General features: G+C 39.7%; 1 non-coding gene across 1 annotated transcript; it reads left to right on the plus strand.

The window, feature by feature from the left end:
- The first annotated feature begins 17,022 nt into the window (after positions 1 to 17,022).
- On the plus strand, positions 17,023 to 17,158 carry LOC112205525 (U4 spliceosomal RNA). The gene has a single exon (XR_002939464.1). It is a non-coding gene; the product is annotated as a U4 spliceosomal RNA (small nuclear RNA).
- Positions 17,159 to 18,119: the final 961 nt, after the last annotated feature.

Genomic DNA, 18,119 nt, shown 5'->3' on the forward strand with positions numbered 1-18,119 from the left:
GGTTGGGGACTGCAGCCTTAGAATGTGACCTGATTTGGAAAATATTTCATTGCAGATTATAATTCCTTAAATTAAGATGAAATTCATACTGGAGTGAGGTGGGCCCCAATTCAATGTGACAAATGGGTAATTGGGATACAGACACCCACACAAGACAAACTCTATGTAAAGACGAAGGCAGAGATTTGCAAGTCAAGGACTGTCAAGGACTGGCACAACCACCAGAAGCTAGGAGAAGGGAATAAAACTGATTCTCCCCCACAACCCTCGGAAGGAACTAACACGGCCAACACTTCGATCTTGGACTTCTGGCCTCCAGAAATGTGAGACGAGAAATTTCTATTGTTGAAGCCAGTCAGTTTGTGGTACTTAATTACAGTAGCCCTAGAAATCAAATACATACCTCTCTTCTATAGTTTGCTGTGACATCCCCATACACAACCTCCAGAATTAATCAGTGTTCATTTAAGTCCCTAGTACATTTTATTTTTTTGAGAGGGAGTCTCAGTCTGTTGCCCAGGCTGGAGTGCAGTAATGCTATCTCGGCTCACTGCAACCTCCACCTTCTGGATTCAAGTGATTCTCCTCCCTCAGCGTCCCGAATAGCTGGGATTACAGGGACCCACCACGGCTGGCTAATTTTTTGTATTTTTTAGTAGAGAAGGGGTTTCACCATGTTGGCCAGGCTGGTCTTGAACCCCTGACCTCAGGTGATCCACCTGCCTCGGCCTCCCAAAGTGCTGGGATTACAGGCATGAGCCACTGCACCCAGCCAGTCCCTAATACATTTTATACAATCATACATACCTTTATAGCAGCGCTTATAGGACTTTAGGAAATTATGCTTCCAGGATATGTGTTCTCAAGAGCATGTGTTTGCCACTTACTCTTTTAGAATCTGTAGTTCTCCTTCTTTACTTAGCTACTACCTTAGCCTGAAGTCTCAAGAAAACAGAGGCTGAGGCAATGATTAAGGCACTGATGTTTTAATTGGGAAGGGCAAGCCCAGGGCAGTGAGGTTAAGGAAAAGGAAATGAGTCAAGGAAAACTGTGAAGCAATGCGAAGTGACATAAAGTGACGTTACTCCCTGGCTACCATCTTATCAGAAGCCAGAAGAGACAGAGCAGGTCACCAGGCAGGCACATCCACTTGGCACACAGGATGTCCCTCAATGTGCTGCAAGGACAAATCATGCCATGGAGTAATCCATGGGAAGGAGGATGGGAATTTATTCATCCAGCTTCCTCTTGTTCCCTCTTTCCCATTGGTTAAAGTTCATCTCTCTAGGAGTTAGAATTAATAGCCATACTTCCAGGTTTCATTGTTCAGCTTCTTCTGTGGTTTCTTGGCCACTGGATCCCTGAACCCCAATTCTTACAGGGCAACATGCAGAGGGCCAGGTGATATCTACACACACAGTGAGTAGCATTACAGGGCAGGAATTACAACGAAGCTTAGGGAACCTAAGTCTTTTATAATGGGCAGTAAACCTGTCTGACCTTTGCCCTGAAGGAGATGTCATCTTTATTATAGGGACAATAAACAAATCTGTCCCTGTTCAAGAGGAGGATCACACTATCTTTATCTTCCATCATTGTTCACTACACAAATATCCTTGAAAGACAATCTGGAACCAAGGCAGTATGTGCCTGTGCTTGCAAGATATGAGAAAGGTGAGAGACCTACAGAACACTGTCCTAACACAGATCCAACACACTGCAGCCAAGTGTTTATTTCCTGACTGGAAATCCTACTAAGTTATGATCAATATGTAAAATTTATTTTTGCGGCAACTGAGAATATTGACTTAGGCAGGTAATGCAACATAGTAGATAGCCATAGTACAGCTAAACTACCAGTAAGAAATCTATCTTGACATCAATCTAATAAAGGAAAACATGAGAAATCTTTGCTCAATAAATTAACATAACACCTTCAGGGACATAAAAGATTCTACTCAAACAGTTATGCAATATTTGAGGATATAGTAACTGTGGATGCTTGCAAAGTTACTAAAAGACATTATTATATATTGTAGTGGTGATTATTCTGTAATCACTGCTGACTTGTTTCAAGTTCCTTCATGTTTCTAATTCTTTCAAGTACATTGCCAACAATTCTACTATTTGAAAGCATGTCACAGAAAGTAAAAGGTAAGGAATCACCACCATAGTCATTTTTAAACATAAATTGAGTGCCCACGTGTGAATCATTGGGCTTGGTATTATGGGGGAATAATTTAAAAAATGAATACACAGTCTGTGTTTTGAGAAATTTATGTTCCAAAGATGAAAATGAGATAAAGACATAAGTATCTTTAAAAACAAGTGAAAAAAATATATAAACAAATGAAATATATATAACTACATATATATTTTTTAATTCAAGTAAACACCATATTTTAAAAATTACAAAAGAATTATAGAGTAAATATGCTCTTATTAAAAGATACATTTCTGAATTCTACTCATCATTAAAAGTTACTATATTTTTTTAAAAAATGGATCTAGGAAAGATAGCAAATAAAAGTAGATTTACCATAGGTTGTGAAAAAAAAAAGAAACTTAATTGCAAAATATGTATGGAGAGAGAAAAAGCTAATTTTGATGTAGGAGGATATTTCCTGGAGAGGCAAATACAGTTTAATTCTAGATAGTACCTTTCTAGAAAGAGGAGATGTGATAATTGGTGATAAAAGAAGATAAAGTCAGGATGCATAAAAGACAAGGATGGTAGGCTGGGTGTGGTGGCACACACCTGTAATCCCAGCACTTTGGGAGGCTGAGGCGGGCAGATCACAAGGGAAAGAGATCGAGACCATCCTGGCCAACATGGTGAAACCCTGTCTCTACTAAAAATACAAAAATTAGCTGGGCATGGTGGCACATGCCTGTAGTCCCAGCTACTCGGGAGGCTGAGGCAGGAGAATCACTTGAACCCAGGAGGTAGAGGTTGCAGAGAGCCAATATTGCGCCACTGCACTCCAGCCTGGTGACAGAGTGAGACTCCGTCTCAAAAAAAAAGACAATGATAGTAGTGAAATGTCACATATATTTTAAAGTCACAGACTTTACTGGGAAATAAAATCATTGTTTTATTAGTCAACAATTGAAACATTATCTCTAAATGATAGCTTTACATTTTGCAATATTTTTATTTTATTCTGCATACCCCTATGAGCATTCAATAATACTTGATTTACATATTTTGCCACCATTTAAAAGTAAGTATACTTGTAATAAATGTTTCTGAATATAGACTTGCTCATAATTTAATCTGCAATATAATACAGTGTAATTGGATGGGACCAGATAAATTCATTTAAAATTTCTTCTAAATTATAACTTACATTATTACAAGTATGGGGCGGTCACCTGCCAATATAAAATATTGGAATATCACCGAGCACTTCAAATCTTACTCCCTTATTTGTGATCCATTCTAGTATACCCTAGGTTATCTTCAAAAATTTTTCTTTAAAAATATGACAAAATTTACATCATTCAAAGGCATTCATATATAAAATACAAACACTGGGAGATCTGAATTATATGTTGCTTAAATATTATTTTTTTCAAATCTAATTGCAATTACATCCCTTTCCCCATCAACCTCAATTTGAAATTCTCCAATGGCTTCCCACTATTTAAGATAAAGGCCAAAATTCTTAATAAGACCAAAATGTCCACGATGGTCTTGCTCCTGTCTCTTTACCCTCAATTTACACCCTTTTCGTACTCACTGGGTCTTCTTATCCTAGGACTTCTTACTTTCTTTCACTTCCTAGTACTTGCCATATTACCCTGCCATAGGGACTTTTTTTTTGACAGGGTCTTGCTCTGTCACCCAGACAGTGGCACCACAGTAACTTACTGCAGCCTGAAACTCCTGGGCTCAAGCGATCCTCCTGCCTTGGCTTCACAAAGTGTTGAGATTACAGGCGTGAGCCACAGTGCCCAGCCCGATGGGGACTTTTTACATGCTGATCCTCAGCGGCTGGAAATCCTCCCCTCATTCAGGACACTTCAACTAGTTGACTTGTACCCAGCCTACATACCTGAGTCAATTATCACTGGACAGCAAAGTCTTCCCTGACCTTCCTGAAAAGGTCACATTCCCCTCTCACAATCTCATAACAACAGGTTCCTCTTGCTGAATATTGATCAAAATTATAGCTTTATATTTGCTTGTATAATTCATTAATGTCAGTGTTGCCCACCAGCTGTAAGTTCCTTGAGGGCTTTCATCAGAAAGATTAGGGGCAGAGCAGGAAAATGGACAGAGCCCCCCTTAGTGGAACAAGCATACATGCTGATTGGCGATCAACTGCCACTGGGGGACAGACGCTAATCTCCACCTACTTTCCTGGACTCTTCTCGTAAAGCCTGCCCGAGGCAAATATCCCCTGCTTGTAGGGAAGGGGTAGAATAAAAACCAATCAGTCCCTAGAGAGGGGAAAATATCCTCTGGGACCCAGGAATCTGCACCAATACAAAGCAGAGGTCTGTTTATTGCTAGGACAGAAGCAGAAACACTCTCCCAAACAAGATCAAACAGAGATACAAGGTAGCATTTGACTATCATGGGGAGATGGCAGGAATACCAAGAAAGCCCTGTTGTCCCCAGGCCCAGGTTCAAGTTCTGCTTAAGCCTGACAGGCTGGACCAAAAGAACCAAAAACACCCTCCTGCCCCCACCACAATCTTAGCATGAGTAACAAGAACCAAGAGTCTGCTCTTGGGGAAGGGCAGGAACATAGAGAAAACCTCTCCCTCCCTACTGTGGCACAGTCCCTGCAGAGACTAATGAAAGTGGAGGGTGGAGCAGAAGCACTGGGAATAATCCTGCAGCACCCCAGACATAATACATGCACAAAGTAACAACAGCTCACTTTTGGAGGAATATGAAGCTTGTGGTGCACTGAAGGTAACAATAGCAACGATAAAGCCCAAAACTAGTTCAACTCCTGACCAGATTAACTGCAGCTCCCATAATAACAGCTTGAAAGAGAAGAGGCATACCCATTTCCAGGTATAAACAGCGCTATGTTCCTCATCCTCTGCTATTCTTCTACCTACAGTGTTCTAGTATATACTAAAAAATTATAAGACACAAAGAAAGCAAGACAGTGGTGGGAGGGATATTGTGAAGAGATAAAGCAATCAATAGAACCAGGTTCAGAGATGGCTAGTTGTTGGAATAATCAAATAGGGACTGTGATGGTTAATTTTATATGTCAACTTGACTGGGCTAAGGGATGCCCAGATAACTGTAAAACACTATTTTTTGTTTTGGTAAACACTAGTGTAAAACACTATTTTGTAAAACACTAGTGTAAAACACTATTTTTGCTCTACAGTTATCTGGGCATCCCATAGTCCAGTCAAGTTGACATATAAAATTAATCATCACAGTCCCTATTTGATTATTCCAACAACTTCTGTCTGTAAGGGTGTTTCCAGAAGAGATAAGCATTTGAATTGGTACACTAAATAAAGAAGATTGCTTTTGTTGTAGAAAACAACCAGATTCTTGTCACATAACCAGGAAAATTTAGGCCCACAGACACACTGTAGGGTGAGTAGGGCAGGGTTTATTGGATTAAAATAAAAAAGGAAAGAGGAACTCTCAGCAAAGCAAGAGAAAGTTCTGCTAGCAGGTCTCCTGCCTCACAGATTGAATCCCAGGTCATTACCCAGGAACTGAAGAGGCCAGGCTCCTACCCCCTGCAAGTGGCACAAACTTCCTGAGGCTCCACCCTGTCCTCCCAGTGTGCAGATGGGCATTATTCAGAGAGAGTCAATTGGGAAGGGATGGGCTTCATCTGGCACCAGCAGTCCCATTTTTCAGCCTTCAGGCTGCTTTAGGCTTGAAGGTGGGATTTCACCAGGGACCCTTGGCTGTCTCCTGTCTCTATCGCTTTCACCAATAAAGAAGGGCATCATCCAATCTGTTAAGGGACTAAATAGAACAAAAAGGCAAAGGAAGGGAAAATTTGCTTTCTACTTGAGCCAGAACACCTATTTTCTTCTGCACTTGGAAATGGATGCTACTGGTTTGGGGCCTTTGGACTCAGACTGGGACTTACATCATCAGTTCCCCTGGATCTCAGGCCTTTAGGTTTGGGCTGGAGCTGCACTGCTTTCCTGGGCCTCCAGCTTGCAGATGGCAGAACATGGGAATTCTCGGCCTCCATAATAACACTGGTCAATCCCTCATAATAAATCTCTTAATATATACCTACATACATCCTATTGGTTCTGAGTCTCTGAAGAGTCCTGACTATTACGGAGACTTTAAAATTACTATGACTAGTATGTTAAAGAATCTTGGGGAAAAGGTGGACAATATGCATGAGCAATGGGAATTTCAGCAGAGACAGAAACTATAAAAAATAGTCAAATGGGAACTCTAAAAATATAAGATATAATATCAGAGATAAAGAATTCCTTCAACAGATTCATCAATATACTGACTGACACTGCTGTGGAAAGAATTAGTGATTTTTAAATTAGAGCATTGTCCAAATCAAAAGATAAAGTGGAAAAAAAAAACAGCACTCAAGAGCTGAGACATCAAATAATCTAACACACATGTAATTGGAGTCCTACAAGGAAAAAAGAGAGTGAACAGGCATAAAGACATATTTGAGGATATAATAGCTGATAATTTTCTAAAATTAATTAAAGGTAACAACCACCGATCTGAGAAGTTTAGAAAATCTCAAGAAGGATATATATAAAACATACACACAAGCAACCCTGGACATATCATGGTCAAACAACTGAAAACCAAAGATTAAAGACAAAATTTTGAAGAAAAAGATTACATGCAGAGGAACCAAGATCTGAAAGATCCTTAAAGAGTAATTTCAGAAAGGTCACATATCCACAGTCAATATATGAAAAGTAAATGAAATTTATTAATGGTGTTGTAATTCAAAAACAGTTTGTTAAACATCTTCGATTAGCAACAGCATCAAGAGCAATTTGCAAGCAAATAGTCAACTCCACAGAGGCATCATTCCTTTGAAGGCTCTGTGAAAGTTTTGGTCACTCTAATTTGGCTGATAATAACAAGTGAGTTAGGGCAGTATTTCTCAATCTGTCCTCTAGATCATGAGAAGCCTGTGAAAGTAATAATTTTTCACATGTAGAAAGACAATTGTATGCTCTTCAGCACAAGCTAAAAGATTGTTTTGGGCTGGATCGTACTATATATACAGTGGTTAGTTTATTTTGACAAAAAGTTTTTTGTTTTCTTCTAACTTTTTAACTTAGAAACAATTTCAGGCTGAGATAAATGATAAAGAGAATCCCTGTATACTTTAATTTTAATCCATATTTCTTGATTCCTTGAAATTAACATTTATTGCATTTCCTTTACCATTCTTCCTCTCCCTCTCCTTCCCTCCCCTTCCATATGCACACACACACACATTCATTTATAAGTTGTAGACATAATGCTCCTTGTTTCTATATTTGTATTGGTACATATTTGTATATGTGTGTGTACAATATACACACACATATACGAATATGTATATGCATATAGTGTGTGTTCTTGAGATGACAGTTTTTTGTAGGGTTTTATGAGAAAGTATAGACGTTGTGTTCAATTAAATAATCTATTACTATCAAGTGTTAATATTTATGAAAATGCTAATAGTATTTGGATCTTTAAGCTGAAAGTGATTCATAACTTGTATTGAGTATAATATTATTGGAAAGAAAGCCATTTATTCAACAAATATCTTTTGTGCACACATTATGTGCCAAGTACTATTGTAGGCACTAAAGATACAGCAAAGACCCTACTCTTGGTGCTTATGTTGTGGGAAAAAGGAAGTTGAGGGCAGAAATCGACAATAATATGTACAATTGTCCCTTGGTTTCCATGGAGAATTGGTTCCAGGACCCTGCAAAGATACGTAAATCCATTGATGCTCAAGCTCCTTATATAAAACGGCATACTATTTGCAGATAACCTACATACATCCTCCCGTATAATTTAAATCACCTCTAGATTACTTATAATAACAAATACAATGTAAATGTTAGGTAAATAGTTTTTATACTCTATTATTTAAAGAACAATGATGAGGAAAAAGTCTGTACATGTTCAGTACAGATGTAACCATCCTTTTTTTCCCAATATTTATTTCCTTCCTTCCTTCCTTCCTTCCATCCATCCTTCCTTCCTTCCTCTCTCTCTCTCTTCCTTCCTTTCTCTTTTCTTTTCTTTTTTTCTTTCTTTCTTTCTTTTTTTTTTTGAGATGGAGTCTCATCCTGTCACCCAGGCTGGAGTGCAATGGCGCGATCTCAGCTTACTGCAACCTCTGCCACCAGGATTCAAGCGATTCTCCTGCCTCAGTCTCCTGAGGCAGAGCTGGGATTACAAGAGCCTGCCATTGCACCTGACTAATTTTTTGTATTTTTAGTAGAGACGGGGTTTCACTGTGTTGGCTAGGATGGTCTCGATTTCCTGACCTCGTGATCTGGCCGCCTTGGCCTCCCAAAGTGCTGGGATTACAGGTGTGAGCCACTGCACCTTTCTTTTCTTTTCCTTTCTTTTCTTTTCTTTTCTCTTGTCTTCTTTCTTTCTCTTTCTTTCTTTCTCTCTTTCTTTCTCTCCTTCCTTCCTTCCTTCCTTCCTCTCTCCCTCCCTCCCTCTCTCTTTCCCTCTTTCCCTCTTTCTCTCTTTCTCTCTTTCTCTCTTTCTTGACAAGGTCTTGCTCTGTATCTCTCCTAGCTTGGGACTACAGGTGCACACCACCATGCCTAGCTAATTTTTTGTATTTTTTTTTGTAGAAGATGGGGTTTCTCTATGTTGTCTAGGTTGGTGTCAAACTCCTGGGCTCAAGCAATTCACCTGCCTCAGCCTCCCAAAGTGCTAGGATTACAGGCATGAGCCACTGTGAACGGCCTTAAATATTTTCAATCTATGGTTGCTTGAAGCTACAGATGTGGAACTCACACTTATGGAGGGCCCACTATAAAATCATACTTCTAAAATATGTCTGGTGATATTAAAGAGAACCAGAGCCTGACAGTAGTTAAAGCAGCAAAACTGATTTTCATTCAGGAGCTATTACAATCGGGGAAAAGAGACAGTATAGAACTGGGCTCAACTCCAAATATAGCAAAAGCAAGTGGAGATTTATAGCCAAGGAAACAGGTTGCAGGGGGTTGGGAGGTGAGTGGTCGGTGGACAGGAATCACTAAGAGGAGACATCAAGGGAGGGGGAACTCTTGCTGAACTGACTTAACAGGCTAGGGTGATCAGCCATCCCCTGGGGGACAGTGGGAGATGAGGAATTTGATCAGATATCAAGGGTGATCAGCTACTGAGGGTGAAGGATTCTTCTTGACTGACATAGCGTAATTCTCAGTAAAACTGGGCTCTGCAAGAATTGGACACAGAAGCCCAAGTTTGAGGCCAAATCTAGAAAAGGACTCAAAGGAGCCTGATTACAGTTTGGTCAAGGACACGATCTTTGTCTGGGGTAGTAGGTGCTTTGACGAAAAAATATGGAAGGAAATGAGATGCAGATGGTTTGGAGGGAGGACCTCTTTAATGAAGTGACACACTTCAGTGGGGACCTTTATGAACTGGCAGAGTGAGGCAGGTGCATACCTGGGGGAAGAGTGTAGCTGTCAGCGAATAGCAAATGTGAATACCCTGCTAAACCCACTCAAGGACCAGCAAGAAGGCAGTGTCACTTAAGTGGAATGAGCAAGGCTGAGGAGGTAAGATATGGTTGGTGAAGTAGCCAGTAGCTACAAATGTAGGACCTTTAGATAGCTTGGTAGGGAGTTTGGATGGTGTTGGTAAAGCATTTTGGAACTTAATTTTTCTAAAAAAGAGCAGTACTGTAGCCAAATCAAAGAAATTTTCTAACTCATTGTCCTCCTCTTACATATGTATATAAATGTCTTTGTGGCAGATCAGAATAAAAGGCAGGGATGTAAGAATATATTGTATATTGCATTTTCCTTTTCTTTTCTCTTTTTGAGACAGTGTCTCGCTCTTTTGCCCAGGCTGGAGTGCAGTGGTGCAACCTCGGCTCATTGCAAACTCTGCCTCCCAGGTTCAAGTGATTCTCCTGACTCAGCCTCCCAAGTAGGTGGGATTACAGGCACGCGCCACCAAGCCTGGCTAATTTTTGTATTTTTAGTAGAGACAGGGTTTCACCATATTGGCCAGGCTGGTTTCAAACTCCTGACCACAAGTGATCCGCCTGACTCAGCCTCCCAAAGTGCTAGGATTACAGATGTGAGCCACCGCACCCGGCCTCTATATTACATCTTTTCAAATAAGAAGTTTTATATTTTAAAATACTTATATCAGGATTCCCAATAAAAGTTAAAGGTTGGCTGGGCTTGGTGGCTGACACCTACAATCCCAGCACATTAGGAGGCCGAGTTGGGAGAACTGCTTGAGCCCAGGAATACAAGACCAGCCTGGGCACCAGAGTAAGACCCTATCTATTAAAAAAAAAAATAGAAAAATTAGCTGGGCATGGTAGTGCATGCCTGTATCCCCAGCTACTTAAGGCAGGAGGATTAACTGAGCCTGGGAGGTAGAGGCCACAGTGAGCCATAATCTCACCACTGTACTCCAGCCTAGGTGACAGAGTAAGACCCTGTCTCGAAAAGAAATAAAAAATAAAAATAAAAGTTAAAGGTCTTTAACTGTTTTACATATAAATGCTACATGGGAAGTAGATTTTATTTTGATTAAAATGTCATTGTTTCAGCTAAAGAAAGTCTAGGTCTACTTTTCTTTTTAAAAAGTATTTTAAAAGAATCAGCCATGGCTCTTTGCCACTGAATAGGAATAAGGCACTCTTTCATATCACGTTCAATCACATCAGGATAAAACGGCGCCAGAGGTGGCTGTCACATAAATAGAATTTATACCAACGGAGTTCTCAGCCTACTTCAATTGTTGAAAATTAACTTATTTTCAGACTTCAAAACCTGATTTTCAGAGTACAAGAAGCTTGATAGAAAAAGCAATTCAGTGTAATCAGCTCTCTTTATATGCTTAGTTTAAAACTCTTTAGCCTGTCTTATATGATATGAATCAGAGGGAATTGATAAATATTCCTAAAAACACCTGGATAGATCACCTTAGTGAATGTCTAATCGCCTGTGAAATTCTGACTGTGAAGTTTTCTGTGAAACAAGAAAATTTAGAATCAAAGGAGATGTTTAATAATTTTATTTTCACTTTAAGACCTTTGCCAAAATAACAGGTAATGACATCACTGGAGAGCTCTAGCAGAAAATAGATCTTGGCAATTGGTCAGTAATTTGAGATTAATGTAATGCAAATCATGAACAAAAATTGAGAAGCATTTTACATATTTTCAGGGAGATTGCTAGTTTTATAGTGCTTTTTTGATTTGGAGGTTACTATAGTAGCAGCAGAGTATTATTAAGTGTGTATTTCTCACCACATAAATAAAAGTTTTTGTTCAAGTATTTGAAATGCCAGTAATATTGGATTGTGACTACTTTATGGCATAAAATAGTTTTTCTATGAATAAAGGCTCACATAGGCTTAAGACTTAAAAAAAGTGAAGATTTGAAAACAAAGCTACAGAAATTAAAATTGTGTTGTATGGTTATAAATATTAACCTTCATACCAATGGCACTGAAGAGACAAGGCAGAAATAGGATTCAGTATATACTAGAATTAGTAGAGGGTGAAGGTAGTATTCTAAGTTACTGAATCAAAGTGTCCAATAAATTACAGAATACAAAATAAATATTTTTAAAAACAAGAGATTTCCTATATAACAAAATTTTCTAGAAAGAAAACTATCTGGCTGGGCGCGGTGACTCATGCTTGTAATCCCAGCAGTTTAGGAGGCCACGGTGGGTAGATCACCTGAGCCCAGGAGTTCGAGACCAGCCTGGGCAACATGGCAAAACCTCATCTCTACAAAAATTAGCCGGGCATGGTGGTCCGGTGCCTGTAGTCCCAGCTATTTGGGAGGCTGAGGTGGGAGGATCACTTGAGCCTGGGAGGCAGAGATTGCAGTGAGCAGAGATTGTGCCATTGCACTCCAGCCTGGGCAACAGAGTGAGACCCTGTTTGAAAAAAAAAAAAAAAGAATTTTCAAAATTTTTAAGGTTAACTGCACTTACAAAGACTAATCTTCAACGGCTTTGGCATTTTAATAAAAAATGTTATACAGCACCATGTTTTTAAATGGCTAAAATTGGTTCCCTATGCATTTAAATAGATGCCAAAGTACACATTCAAACATTACAATATTTATTTAAAATATAACTGTCAATTTTGCACTTAGTATAAAAGTATAGTATGTATTGAACTTCATTCAACTATTCATTCAACAAACGTCTATAAAATGATTATTGTCACGTGCCATTTGCTGAATGAATACATTAAAGTCTACTTGGAGAATCAGATATTACAATGTAGCACAATAAGTTTTATTTATTTATTTTTATTTATTTATTTATTTGAGATGGAGTCTTGCTCTGTTGCCTGGGCTGGAATGCAGCGGCATGATCTCAGCTCACTGCAACCTCTACCTCCAGGGTTCAAGAGATGCTCCTGCCTCAGCCTCCTGAGTAGCTAGGACTACAGGCGTGTGCCACCAAACCCGGCTAATTTTTATGCTTTTTGTGGAGATAGGGTTTTGCCATATTGGCCAGGCTGGTCTCGAACTCCTGAGCTCAAGTGATCTGCCTGCCTCAGCCTCCCAAAGTGCTGGGATTACGCCCAAAGATGTGAGCCACCGCTCCTGGCCTAGTTTTATAGTAAGAGTATTAATGATATCTTGCAGACAGGCCCTTGGAGCATCCGTAAGGTTCACAGTAGAGTGGGAATTTGGCCTGAATCTATCTACACCAATAAGAAAAAAAGGCATGTGGAGAGGAGATAAGGACACTGCAGATGTTAGACAGCATATGGGAAGACACTATATGAAGTTCAGATGGAGTAGTGAGAAGTCAAGTGTACAGTTGGTTGAGGGTGCAGGATTTTGACTAATCATGAGTTCAAATTCTGGTTGCGCTACTCACTAGCTGGAAGACTTTTTGCAAGTAACTAAACCTAAGTTGTTGTCCTTTCATCTGTAAAATGGGGATAGTAATAATACCTAGCTTGCAGAGTTAATAGGAAGATTTAAGAGCACGTGTGGAACCTAGTATTGTGTCTAACCTACCCAGACTAAGAGCTAAATAAATGGGCCAGACACGGTGGTTTCTTCCTGTAATCCCAGCACTTTGGAAGGCTGAGGCGGGTGGACCACCTGAGGTCAGGAGTTTGAAACCAGCATGGCCAACATGGTGAAACCTCGTCTCTACTAAAAATACAAAAATTAACCGGGCGTGGTGGCAGGTGCCTGTAATCCCAGCTACTTGGGAGGCTGAGACAGAAGAATAGCTTGAACCTCGGAGGTAGAGGTTGCAGTGGGCTGAGATCACGCCATTGCACTCCAGACTGGACAACAGAGCAAGACTGTCTCAAAATAAATAAATAAAAATTAAAATAAATAAATAAATAAATGGTAGCCATTTTTATATCATTTATTACTACTTCATGTAAGTAATATCAAAAAACATTTGGCTATATATTTCTGAGAATTTTTCATTCCATGGCCTTAAAATTCTTTTAGTTTTTAAATTTAATTTATTATTTATTATTATTTTTTGGAGACAGAGTCTTACTATGTTGCTGAGACTGGCCTCAAATTCCTGGGCTCAAGCAATCCTCCCACCTCAGCCTCCCAAATATCTGGGACTACAGGCACGCACCTGGCCATTCTATGGCTTTTTAAATGACAAGTGAGTGTTGCCAACCTCTTTTAGATGTTCTCTAAAAGAAAATGATATTTATTCAGGAATAGGACATTGCAATGGGAATATGTGTGCCATAGTAAACTATATGCATATTAAGGGAGGTAAAGGAAGATAAAGGTTTTAAAAGGAAAAATAAAGAGGATTACAGAATTGTTTTGAAGTGATTCTCCTTCAAAGGATCATAACAAGGATCTGTAACAAGCGTGGCATCAGTCAAGGTTGGCTGGCAGATGTCCTCACAGAAGTATTTCTTGTGTAAGGTTGTGATGATGTTTGTGCAATGTTGTGCTTTTTGTAGTCTTTTGTGATAGTTTTTGTTACAAAGCACTCACGCAGGAGAACCCTCTCTTCATAGCCTTCCTCAGTTCTATTTGTCAGGATTTTGTTCCTTTTTTTTTTTTTTTTTTGAGACGGAGTCTCGCTCTGTCACCCAGGCTGGAGTGCAGTGGCGCAATCTCGGCTCACTGCAAGCTCTGCCTCCCGGGTTCAAGCCTTTCTCCTGCCTCAGCCTCCTGAGTAGCTGGGACTACAGGCGCCCTCCACCACACCTGGCTAATTTTTTTTGCATTTTTAGTAGAGACGGGGTTTCACCGTGTTAGCCAGGATGGTCTCGATCTCCTGACCTTGTGATCCGCCCACCTCGGCCTCCCAAAGTGCTGGGATTACAGGCGTGAGCCACCGCGCCTGGCCGATTTTGTTCATTTTTAACACAAATGACACCATTTTGATTCTGAGGACTTTCATGTAATAATGAGTTCACTTTTTCATATGGAGCCCAAGAGTATAAAAGTGTCACTTCTTCCTGACCAAAAATACGGTAAACAAGTTACTTCAGACTACATTCACTTTAGGGAATAATCTCTACCCCAGAATCAGTGGTTTATGTAACTGCCTGTTATAGAACTTGATAATCTTAAAAAGCTTTACAGAGAGCATCTATTACATGGTAAAATGTCCAAAAAGTAGAAAATTTCTATGAATTCAAGCACATGCATGTGGCTTTGCAAGTATTTTAAAATCATTTGCATGAGTAATTGTCCCTTGAAAGAATAAGCTGCATTCGCATGTCTCTTTCTTCAGGTCTGTTTCTGTCTCAGCCTATTGCACTCAGGTTTCTGTTCCTATTCACTCTTGACTCCCTGAAATGACTCTGACAAATATTGCAAATAGATACCTAATGGCCAAATCAGTGACTTTTTTAAAGCTTTTCGTTTCCATGAATTCTCAGAAGTGAACATGGTTGAACTGCCTCTTCTTTTTGAAATTCTGTCTGTACTTTGGCTTCATGATGCCACACCCACTTGGTTTTCCTCTTACATCTCTGGCCACTCCTTCTCAGTAGATTTTATTTTTCCTCTTTTCATTACCTGCCCCTCAATGTTGGGAATCTGCAGGGTTTCTGTCTTTGGCTCTCTTCTCATTCTACAAATTCTCTGTGGGATGATTTCATCCTCTTTATTGCTTTCCATGAGCAGATGTATAATAATATGAGTCTGAAATTTAATCTCCATCCCTGACCTTGCTCCATTGTTTCTGACTGGCTTCTAACTCTAGTTACTAACAGAATATCTCCATCTGGCTGTCCCAGAGACACTTAAAATCATTATATCCCAAAATGAATTTAATCTCTGTTTTTTTCCAACCTTTTCTGTCTCCTTCACTCTCATCTTGGTGACTGGCTCCCCTATCCATACATGCACAACCCAGAGAGCTGGGAGTTATCCTGGCTTCTTTTCTTTCCTTAGCCAAATGCCCTCCCCATATTCAATCGGTGTCCAAGTCCTGTTGATTCTATTTCTTGAACATGTTTTGGTCTCTTCTGTCCATCCCCATTACTCCCAGCAACTCACATCATGACTATTGCAATAGTATCCTAACCAGTCTCCTTGCCTTCACTTTTAGTCAATCAAGTTGTTTCGTTTCACTGGTAAAACTTCTCTGGTGGCTTTTCACTGATTATGTGCTAAAACCCAAACTTCCCTGCATGGTGTTCCATATTCTTGATGATCTGGCTTCAGTGAATCTTTGTGTCTTCTTTTTTTTCCACCCCTCCTTTTCTGTCCACAGGATTGCATGCTGTTGGGAAACTTTTCCTCAGCGGCTGACTGCAGAGCTGTTTATGAACCCCACACACAGGTAGAATCACTCAGTCCTGTGCCTACGTCCATAACCGCATTCTCTCACAGGTTTCCATCATGGCTCCTATCACCCTTTATTTAACTTATTTGTTTACATGCACATTTCACCCTATTTCTCTGGCATCTCATAGTATTTAAAAGAATTTTTGGCATAAATATCAGTATCAATAGATATACATCAAGCACTTTCTTAAGGAATTCCTCAAGAAACTTCCTCCAAGAACTTCCTCAAGGAACTGGGAAAATGAGAACAACTTCCTATCTCTTTGGTAATTCCTCAAACTGTTCTATCTCTAGCATGTAATAAACATTGTCTTGCTGTGGGGTAATTAAGGAATCAGAGAGATCGAGGGGTTAAGGAGGAATTATTTAATTATTTAGGTGCACCGACCCAGTCGGATTAACATCAAAAGGACTGAGCCTCAAACAGAGAGTCAAGCTACCTTTTAAGTATTTTTTGGGGCGGGGGGAGATCTATGCAGGGAGAAGCATGTTACAGAAGCGAGAAACAAAGACAGTTATTCAATTAAGACATGCATTACATTATTTCTTACTTTTCAAGGAACAACATGTTTTACGACTTGACATTATCTGTCTAGTGACCTTGCAGCTGCACAGCTAGAGAAACAGTCTTCACAATGACTGGGAAAGGGAGAGATAAGGTCCACTAGCCACAGAAAAACAGGCAGTTAATTTTAAAGGACTCCAGCTCTTTCTCTTCTTCAGGGGGAATTGGGTTTTCTTACATACAACTGAGTTTTTGCTTACACATTCTTTAATTTCTTTTAATTCCTATTTCAGTCTGACTGAAAATAGAGGAGCTACCTGGTTGCATACATTACTGATTCCCTGCCAACGTGTTTCTATGTTCTTTGAAAGACAATGTAATTGTGCCTTACTTGAATTAAATTGATGTGATCTCCACAGTCATCCCATAAAATATTCACTATCATTATCACTATCATTATAATCTGGCTCAAAGGCCAGATTAAGATGGTCAAATAAATTAGTTTGTTAAACCAATTTAAAACACACAGTCTTAGCTTTGTACAGTGGAAATATGGTAGCCAATGAGGTTTATCCTAGGTTATTGCTAATTGAAAACTTTTTCCAATATCCTGCCATGACAACTTGCAAGATAGTCAGCACTGGCAATTTTTGACAGTCACTATGGAGACTGAATTGTTTTAGAAAAAAGTGGGAAGCAAGGGGAAAGAGATTCAGTAGGTGAACACATTTAGATCAGGCAGGTGAAAGGACCACACTACTGTGGGTCACTCAATGTTCACATGTTCTGCCTCTCTCTCTCTGCCTCATCTGCCTTCTCCAAAGATGGCATGGTTACAAGAACCAGAGTGTAGGTAAGAATGTTCAGAGATGGAAAGTTCATGGTGCCAGTCTATGTTTGCTCTATCAAAAAGACCGAGGTTGCTGAGTGCTGTGGCTCACACCTGTAATTCCAACACTTTGGAAGATTGAAGCAGGCAGAGTACTTGAGTCCAGGAGTTCAAGAACAGCCTGGGCAACATGGCGAGACCACGTCTCTACAAAAAATTAAAAAAAAAAATTAGCTGGGCATGATGGTGCGTGCTTGTAGTCCCAACTAGCCGGGAGGATGAGGTGGGAGGATCACCTGAGACCTGGAGGTTGAGGCTGCAGTGAGCAGGCAATGAGTCATGATTGTGCCACTGCACTCCAGCCTGGACGACAGAGCAAGATCCTGTCCCCAAACAATAAAAATAATAAAAAGATAGAGGTAAGTATGAGCTACACCTATAGCTCAGCAATGACCTGATGAGCAGCAGTATACATTTTAAGCACAAAACAAGTGGGTTAGAATGGATGATACCAATGGGTGGTCAATTTGAGGCAACAAGACTGATCCATGCTTTATGAATATTTAAGGTTTATTTTGCTTTCCATCTCTGTTTACAAGTAACACTCTTGTTTGTTTTGTCCTTTTAACGTATGTCTAAGAAGTAAATATCTATTCTATGTTTAACATGTTTCATGGGTTAATGATTTACTTATTATCTGTACTTAACATGAATTGATGTAACATATACTTACAGATAAGTTTCATCTATCCCATTTGTTTTTCCTATTCTTTAGGGCAGAATTGAAAATTCTTAAATAAT

This window comes from Pan troglodytes, chromosome 15 (assembly GCF_028858775.2).
Source record: "Pan troglodytes isolate AG18354 chromosome 15, NHGRI_mPanTro3-v2.0_pri, whole genome shotgun sequence".
In the NCBI taxonomy this organism is placed as follows: domain Eukaryota; kingdom Metazoa; phylum Chordata; class Mammalia; order Primates; family Hominidae; genus Pan; species Pan troglodytes.